General features: G+C 34.1%; 1 pseudogene; it reads right to left on the reverse strand.

The window, feature by feature from the left end:
- Positions 1 to 772: 772 nt before the first annotated feature.
- Positions 773 to 8,925, reverse strand: LOC122142271 (annotated as a pseudogene).
- Positions 8,926 to 9,177: the final 252 nt, after the last annotated feature.

Raw genomic sequence — 9,177 nt, forward strand, 5'->3', positions numbered from 1 at the left:
GAGAGATCCACCACCAGAGAGGTCCCTGTCATTCCTGGATTAATGACTGGTTGCCATAGTTACACACCGGTTCCTTGTTGTTTATCTGGATACCTGTTAAAATTTCCTCCCTTGCCGCTTCGGTCCTGGATGTGTTGCAGTGTTGTGTATTTCAGAGCCTGATGATCAAGTGGTCAGTGCACAGAAAAGGTTATTTATAGATTCATTCAGTCCAGGTGAAATCAATAATATGGATTTGCGATCGGATGATTTAATGGAGGCTGTTTCTCCAGTTTGCCCCGTAATCTTTCTAACAAGCTCCTACTGGTTTTCCTAACAACCCCTCATTAAGCATATATAAATTACAAAGGATGCATTTCTTGACTCTGCTTGAATCATTTGCTAGTCACTGGCTTTCTTGGAAGTTTTCCCAAAAGCATAGGAGGAAAAAAAAATGTGTTATTTAAAATGAATGACATCCCATAGGCCTACTATTAAATGAAGAGGTAAGTCTTTGATTTGTGAAAGAGCGTTAATGTTTTATTTTCATTTTTGGTCGGTAGAAACACCAGTTGTAGCTGTTTTTACTAAAAGATATGTGGTGGACCGAAAGTATTTGGACACTTTAAACAGCTGAATGTCTTGCATTTAGATGAAATATCAAACTAAGTGTCACTTAAAATGAAACTCGAACACACTTTTTAAGAAAAAGAAAAAAAAATTCTGGTTTTAAATGATAAAACAACAGATATTGTTGAAAAAAGTCAAAGAAACGTGAAAAAGTTAGCTCTTAGCGATTTCTAATGCGATGACATTCACATTTATTTCATTTTTTTATGGCCACTGTATGTTTTCCATAAATGTGAATAGAAATTGTTGTGCCTCAGATTCATGACATCATTTGACAGGCAGCACGTAATTGGCAGGATAAAATCCCTCGACTCCGCCCTCCTTCACGCCCCAGCACCAGCCCTGATCGTCCTCTTCCTCCACCTTGAGGAACTCTTCCCCTGTGAGACAGACTGCATCTGTTACCTCCACAGCTCTGCACACAGATATACAGTTTAACAGCAGAAGCTCATGATCACCTGCTTTGAACGAGAGTTCATCAGTCTCCTCTCAGGTGTAGTTTGTACAGCGCTCTCGAACACGCACTCCTCCGATCAGACCCTGCGCCAGACACATGAGAGACAAATCTTGCATCCAAAAACAGGCTGTATTTTAGTAGTATTTATATAATATTAGTATTTATTAATATTTTGAATGCTCTTTTTTTCCATTATAATTTTAGTTTGTTTTAATCATTTTATTATGTGCTATATATATATATATACACACACACACAATAAACAATAAAAATGATTATAATACTTGTATTTTTATATATAAAAAAATTTTTATAAAATAAACAATAAAAATATGTATGTGTATATATATATACACACTGCTTTTTTCCTTTTTATTTTGTATTTATTTACTTAGTTGACTTAACTTATTTTATTTATTTATTTATTTGCATGAAAAATTAGGGGTGGGTAAATCTTAATATTAAATATTATACAAAGTTGTATATGTAATATTTTTTAATGGACCTGAGATCACATGGACTACATTTTGATATAATGTTAACAAAGATTAATACACACTGTAACAACTTTATTACCATAACCAATGAGAGCTTATTGTAAAGTGTTTTGTTAAATATCAAAGAGAAATTAAAAATATATAAAAAAAAATGCAATATTCACAGACTGCATACTGTGCCAACATGCACTGAATATTGCCTACTATTTTTAAAATATGTATTCATTATGCAACAAGCATTTTAAACAGTAGTACACTACATTGTTATCACATGACCTCATGTTTAATTCAGTGCAGCCATCCCGACATCATGACAGAAAACAAATTTTGCATTTTTAATGCATTTTGTGCAAAAAACATCTCTTCAAGGCTGATCAAACTGACTAGTCCAGATGAAATCACCTCCAGGGTCATTCGTCAGAGGGAAATGGAAGGTCTACATGACTGAACGCCATAGACACATTTTGTCAAATGACACACTTCACCTCTGTGACTGTAGCACAGTCAGTCCTCATCCAGCCTCAATCAGCTCAGCCGAGACCAAACCCAAAGAGACTCGCCGCTCAATACTTACACATTTCAGTTCTTAATCTGATTCATTCTAATTCTTTTCTAATTACTTGATTTAATTAATACTACCTTTGACATTTTAATAGAGCACTTTGTGTGCAAAATTTCTCAGTTCAAAGGCAGAACATTACAGGGTGAATAGGACAGACATTTTAACTAATGTGTACACTTTTGCCAGTTGATTAATCACATACATTAAGACAATTAAATGGTATTACAAGTTTTCTGAAATGTAATGTTTAAATATGGACAACAGGCATTATCTAATTAAATATGCACCAAACTTACATGCATTTTCAGAACAAGAATCTGAACATGGGATTAAGCCAGGTTTTAAAATTTGTTTTTTTTTTTTTTTTTTTTTTTTTATTATTATTTATTATTTATTTTTATTTATTTTTTTTTGCTTTGCTTTATTTATTTTTTTTGCTTTTTTTGTTTTTACAGAGGGATTCAGGAAATTTGTTTTTATCACTCATATAACTTGGGAAATTACTCTCAACAGCCAGAAATAATTAAATGATAATAACATTTTATATAAACCATGGAATGAACAAAACTCAGAATAAAAAGAGGAATAAAACTAACATTTGTTGAAGTTGAGATTTTCTGACACCTTTTATGAAAAGGCATTTAAATATACAGTATGTATTTTAATTGGAATCTATAAGTGCAAATAGAAAAAGTCTAATAAAATCAACACTTGTTTTTTATATTTATATATATTGGATGTTTTCTTTCCACTAGTCTGGAAGAAGACACGTTATGGAAGCCAAATAAATGGAGTTCAAAAAAACACTTAAAGTTAAAAAAGTAATTTCCAAAATACAAATGCTTCCTATACAGTAGGTGTCTCTTAGTCTTCATAGTTGAAAATTGTGGGGTTGAATATACACATATAGACACTACTACATATTTGTGTATGTTTGATGGTCTTACGCTTTCTCCTCAGTTCCTCTGTGTACTTTTGGTTTCTTTCCTGGTTTTTTTTTGCTTTTTAATCGGCGGGTGGGTTGCCAGTCCTGCAACAAACACACCACACACACACACACGCCACGCACGCACGCACACACACACACACACACAGAGAGAGAGAGACCAGATTACAAGATTAAAATGCAAAGGCAATAAATAGCAGTAAGAAAATATATTTAATATATATACATTTTAAAATGTGTAATTCATTTAAAGCTCAGAGAGTCATGCAACACTAAATTACAACTGTTCATGGGGGGCACAAAATAAATCAGGATGGATGTAATAAGGATAGTTCTGCTGATAATATCTGAATGCATGTGATGACACACACCTCTAGTTTAGGCCAGTCTGTCGGCATGCCCGGCCCATGGTTTGTTCTTCCACCAGCGGAGATCATCGGGCTCACTGATGGACATGAGTGGGTGATGCAGTTCACTGTACACTGTTTTTAAATACTGAAACCACACACAATACACATAAAACACATGACAGGAAAACATCACTGCAGATAATGAACTTTTTTCAGTACTATAATACTACAAACTTTGGTTTCCTTAAATTGTTTTTCCAACAAACTTGCCCATCTTTGCATGTCGCTGTTTGCCTTTATAAAGGAGACTAAAATGGAAAAGGCTGTGGATGAAGTCCATGCTTGATGCACTATGTGAGACAATCAGTGTTTTATATTATTAACTTATGCATTTGGAAAATTCTGTCTGTCAATATATCCTGCAGCGTTTATGGAAAACACACCAATTTATACAACTGTAATGTCAAATATCAAAAATAATTAGATTCTCAGCTCTAAGATATTTTGACTACAAAACAACAACAACAACAAAAAAGACACTTAACCAGTAATCATGAATGCTTTAATTTATCATCACTGAAATATTACTTGTTTTGGTATATTTTGAATATTTTGAAATGTCAAATATAAATAATTGATTCTCAGGTCTAAAATAATTTTTTTCTACAAAATGTTTTGTATAGTATCCTGTGTAATTTCATTATCATTGATATTATTAGTTTTTAGTAATATTTTGAATTAGATAAAACAATTTTATTATTTACATTTATATTTTCAATTAAAATGTAAATTTAGTACTTTTTTGTTGTCATTTTTGTTTTTTTATGTTTATGTTTGTATTCATTGTTATTTATTAGTTTTAGGTTTTTTAGTACTTCAAGTTAAACTTAAAAAATAATAATTAAATAAGAAAAAGAAAGAAATTCAATGGCAGAAGTTTTTATTTATAATTGACTAGTTAATAAAATAATAAAATAACATTTATTTAATTCTTTTTTTTTTTTGGTTGCAGTTTTAACTATTAACTATAACCCTGTACACAAATCATCTACTGCAACTGAAATAGCTGAAACCAACAACGCTAACAAATACTTTGTTTGTTTTCCTTTGAAATGTGCTGAATGTTTTAACGTCAGATAATAAAGTGTCATCGATTTACTGGTCCGTGTGACCTTTATAAGGCAGCTAAAATAATATGCTTGTTTGTGTTTTAAACCTCTCATTGTTGGTAATGTCGAGGTGTCTGTGAATGGACAGGAAGGCCTGCTTCAGAAAGCTGATCCTCTTCCTCTCCTCCTCCTGTGATTGGTCGAATACAGACTCCATTTCCTCCATGTATCGCGGTGCGAAGCCAGTGACATCCTCTAGAACCTTCTCATAACCGATCACGTGCCTGCAAAAACACGCACATTCAGTAATTCACAGCAGTAAGTGGTATATGTTTGTGGCGTCCGATCGCTGACGTGACCTTGCTGCGCTCCTGTGTGGCTTTCTCTCTGGCCTGCTGGATCTCTTGGACAGTTTGCTCTCGCTCAACTTGGCGTTTTGTGTTTGGCTTGACTCTCTTTTTCCTGAGCGCTCTGCTCTTTCTGACATTGACTTATGATATGCCGCACGAGCCTTTTCCAGCTAATGGGACAACAGAGATTTATTAGTAGACTCATGTAATGCTTTTCATATTCCATTCAGCTCTTAGATATGCTACTGATGTTATGCACTGGAGATGCCGTTTCATCTTCTTTCTCTACATTTCTCAGTGAAGCTTCCAATGTATTTTTTATTCTAATATTATATATCTATATATATATATATATATATATATATATATATATATATATATATATATATATATATATATATAATATATTAAATCAGAAAAATAACTGTCAATAGGCCAGAAAAAAAAATATTTGTCACATGCTTTTAGGAATAAATGTTAAATCAAATGTAAATCAAATGTAACAAGTGAAACTATAGATACTTTTAAGATTTCTGGCTGGAAAAAAAAATTAAGAAAGCATCTTTTAAATATAGCATTGTAAATTGAAATCTACAGATGGCAGACAGATAATGTAAATAATAATAATATAAAAAAAACTAAAGGTGCAGTAAGTGATTTCTTGATATTTGTGAAAAAACAAAACAAACACACTCCACCTATAAGGAATCCACACCCATCTTGATAGCTCCGCCCCCCAAATTCACAAACATGCTATAAACAACAGTGCACCTCCCCCATCATGATCTGTGGACACGCCCCTAATGTTGATTGGCTAGAAGTGTGTTTTTTGGTTCTCAGTCTGAATCCACTTTCAACAGCGTTTCTCACAAATTGTTCACTGTACCTTAAATGTGTATTTTGGATGTTTTCTTTTTCTTTTAGATTAGTCTGAGAGAAGACATGCTACGCAAAATCTCAGAACTGACCATGGTTTTACCTTGCCTGAATATGTTGCGTGAGATTTTGAACCAACAGCAGTGAGAACAGTTCAGCTTTTTTTGGATTACCCAAATATTAACCAGCAATTAAAAGCGCCATCAGAATACGGCTTTGCTATCACCTTCTTAATCGTTTCTCCCAGGGCTTCTGAGCTCGTGAGAAAGCCGTCGCAAGATCATGTGACTTCTCTGAATCCCCGTCAGAACATTTTCCGCGGGAACGTCTCCTTCTGCCACGAGCGAATGCGTTCTCCCTCTTCAGAAACCAGAGACTGGAGACTGATGTGTGAAGGGCAGACAGACGCTCGGTGGATGAGAAAAAGCACCTGTCCAGGCCCGCACGAGAGACCCCATACAGAGCCCTGAGAGAAACAACACCAAATACTATTCAATTACAATTAAACTGAGCGCAACTTGCAATTGAACTTGAGTGCCAGCAAATTTTAGTTGCATGTTAAAGAGCAACTTTGCATAAAGTCACATGAGAAAAATAAGCGGGTAGATGATAACAGGAACCTTCAGATTAAAGCAAATGATCTCGCAGTGAGGCATGTGTCTAATTAAATATTCAGAGAAAAAGCCAGAAAAAGACAAAAAAAATCTTGTTTCATTTTAATGACATACGAGAGTAAAATATTTTACGGAAAGGGAATATTGCATTTTTGTCTTTTTAACATAAATCTGAAAATGCTGTCAAAAAACTAGAAAAAAAAAAAAAAACGTTCTTTTTTACTATCTATGCTTTCAGGAATAAAATGATTTACCAAATCAATCAAAGTGTGCAAACTCCTCCAGTAAAAATTATATATATATATATATATATATATATATATATATATATATATATATATATATAAATATATATATATATATATTATATATAATATATATATATATATAATATATATATATAGTTGTAAAACTAATAAATCTGTGTTAAACAATTCAATCAAGACTTGTGTAATTTTTGGATGTTTTCCCACTAGTCTGAAAGATGTTACCTGAATCGAAAATTTAGATAAATAGATAAGTGTTTTTGGTCTTTTTTACCTATAATATTGTGCAAATTATTTCACACAAAAAGACAAAGATAATACTCACATAAATTCCAAAAATAAGATAAAATAAGTTTGCTTAAATATTATGCAACTTTCAATGGATGCTTTATGGAAACCCATTTCCAACACTGTTTTTTAACAATTAAAAAAATTAAGCTAATTGTGTAATTTTTTTCGCAATTCCGACTTTACATCTTGCAATTCTGACTTTTTTTCTTGTATAAAGTTGCAATTGCAAGCTATAAAGTCAGAATTGTGAGATAAAAAAAAAAATTCAGTGGAAGAAACATGCTTTCTGAAAATGCTATGTGGAGCAGGATGTTTTTGGACCAATGAGATTGAACTGTAGGCGGAGCTACTCAAATGATAAAAAGCCATCCTTTGACACAATGCCATGTTGTTTAATGTAGGCTGACGATATGTTTTTGACTACTCACGAGTTCTCAGTGATAGCTCTTTCCACTGTTGCTACTCATCCGGTACGACATTGATGGGTTCGTACTGTCTCTACTGTCCTCCACATGAGCCCGGGGCTACTTCATGCATGCCATGATGTCTTTGACAAGCCTGGTACGCACTCCGGTGTCCTATGTTCTGGTCCTTCATGTAATTTCCGGGCTAAGAGACGAGAACAGAGGGATTATTTTGTTTTATCTTTTCTATGAAACTCATGTATATCATTTTTATTTGGGTTCCACTTTCGAGTTGATTTGTTGTCAGACAGTTGCTTTGTACAAATAAAAGATTGGTTCAAAGCAAGCTATCGACAGAAATAAATGAAACAAAAGAACTTGTTTCATATTGTAAAATTCATCAATGTTAATTTCAGTTTTAAATCAGATCTGCAGAAGACAAGTCGTTGTCTTGTGAGTTAATTGCATTCTAACGACTTAATTGAGTTCAACTACCAGTGTTAACTTTATGCAAAGTACGTGTTCATTATCCAGCTCTAGGTTTAATCACGAGTTTTTCCTCTTGCAGTGGTCAGTTGCAGTGTTAAGCACTAACTATTACTGAATATGAACTGGCTTTTTCACATGCCTAGTAAGCCATCTTGCAAATTTTTTTGGAAAATTTATGTTCAGTTGTGTTGTTTCATTTCATCATCTCAGATTATGTACCCATGAGACTGTTTTTCTATATAATGACAGCATTAGTTGGGAGAGATTTTTTTTTTTCTTTAGGAAAAACTAAACTATCAGTCGCGGTATTGGGCAGATATTAATTTGAATCATCGGTTACGGAAAAATCTAGTATCTGTGCATCTCTCCATTATCTATATAAACTTAGGTTACACTTTATTTTAAGGTAGTCCTGTGTTTACAGTGGAATTTTGCCTTTTAAGTACTGTGTAATATTAATTCACTACATGCACATTACTAAACGGTTTGGCTTAGGGTTACTTGCATGTAATTATGCATGGCAATGACTTTGTTTCTTCATAATAGTAAGTACATGAACATGTGGAACAAAGAAACCTTAAATAAAGTGTTTACCTAAACTTACCGTATTTGTATAATTTGTAATTAATTAGTAGTAATAATTTGTTATCTGGATATCCAGAGAATTATGCAAACCTGTGAATCGAGTCTAGATCGCTATTTTTTTTGCAGCAGTGTTGTTCCAAATCAGTCAACTTTGAGGTTTGCGTCTCAGCTGAGATGCTGCCAGTGTAGGGAGCGCAGACAGAAAGGCAGCTACTGGGCTTTGGAATAACGTTTTTTCTTAACCATCCGAAGCTGATTTTGTTGATATCCTCAGGAGGGCCCTGTAGGTAGGGTCTGCCATTGTCGCCGCTGGTTCTGCAAAAGAGACAGTTAAACATGAGCAACAATGTACTGTAAGAGAAGCGGCATCTGCATGCTTCATATCATGGACTATAAATGCAGTGCACTACTCAGAATGCCAATAGATGTCCAAAGTTGTCAGTCCGGCCCAGTTTCTGCTTGTTGCACCAGCCTCGGGCAGCTGTTGCCCTACTTTTCGGCTGTTACCCCATGAACCCATCTTAATATGTCGGGTGACATTTATTCTGGGGCATCTGGTTTTGTTTGCTCATTTGTTCCACAATCCTTCAAGAGGCTTCATGGCAAACAGACGGCCGCTCTGCTGCAGTGTTTCACAAGCTTTTGAGCCTCCTGCACATTTGCGTTTCCCCGAGCCGGATGTTTCCATCTTTTGGTTTTGATATACTGCAGGATGAATTACATTCTGCCGTTTTAAGAGCAACAGTATTAGTGATGCTGCACTTGGCAAACA

The sequence above is a fragment of the Cyprinus carpio genome, chromosome B24, assembly GCF_018340385.1.
Source record: "Cyprinus carpio isolate SPL01 chromosome B24, ASM1834038v1, whole genome shotgun sequence".
In the NCBI taxonomy this organism is placed as follows: domain Eukaryota; kingdom Metazoa; phylum Chordata; class Actinopteri; order Cypriniformes; family Cyprinidae; genus Cyprinus; species Cyprinus carpio.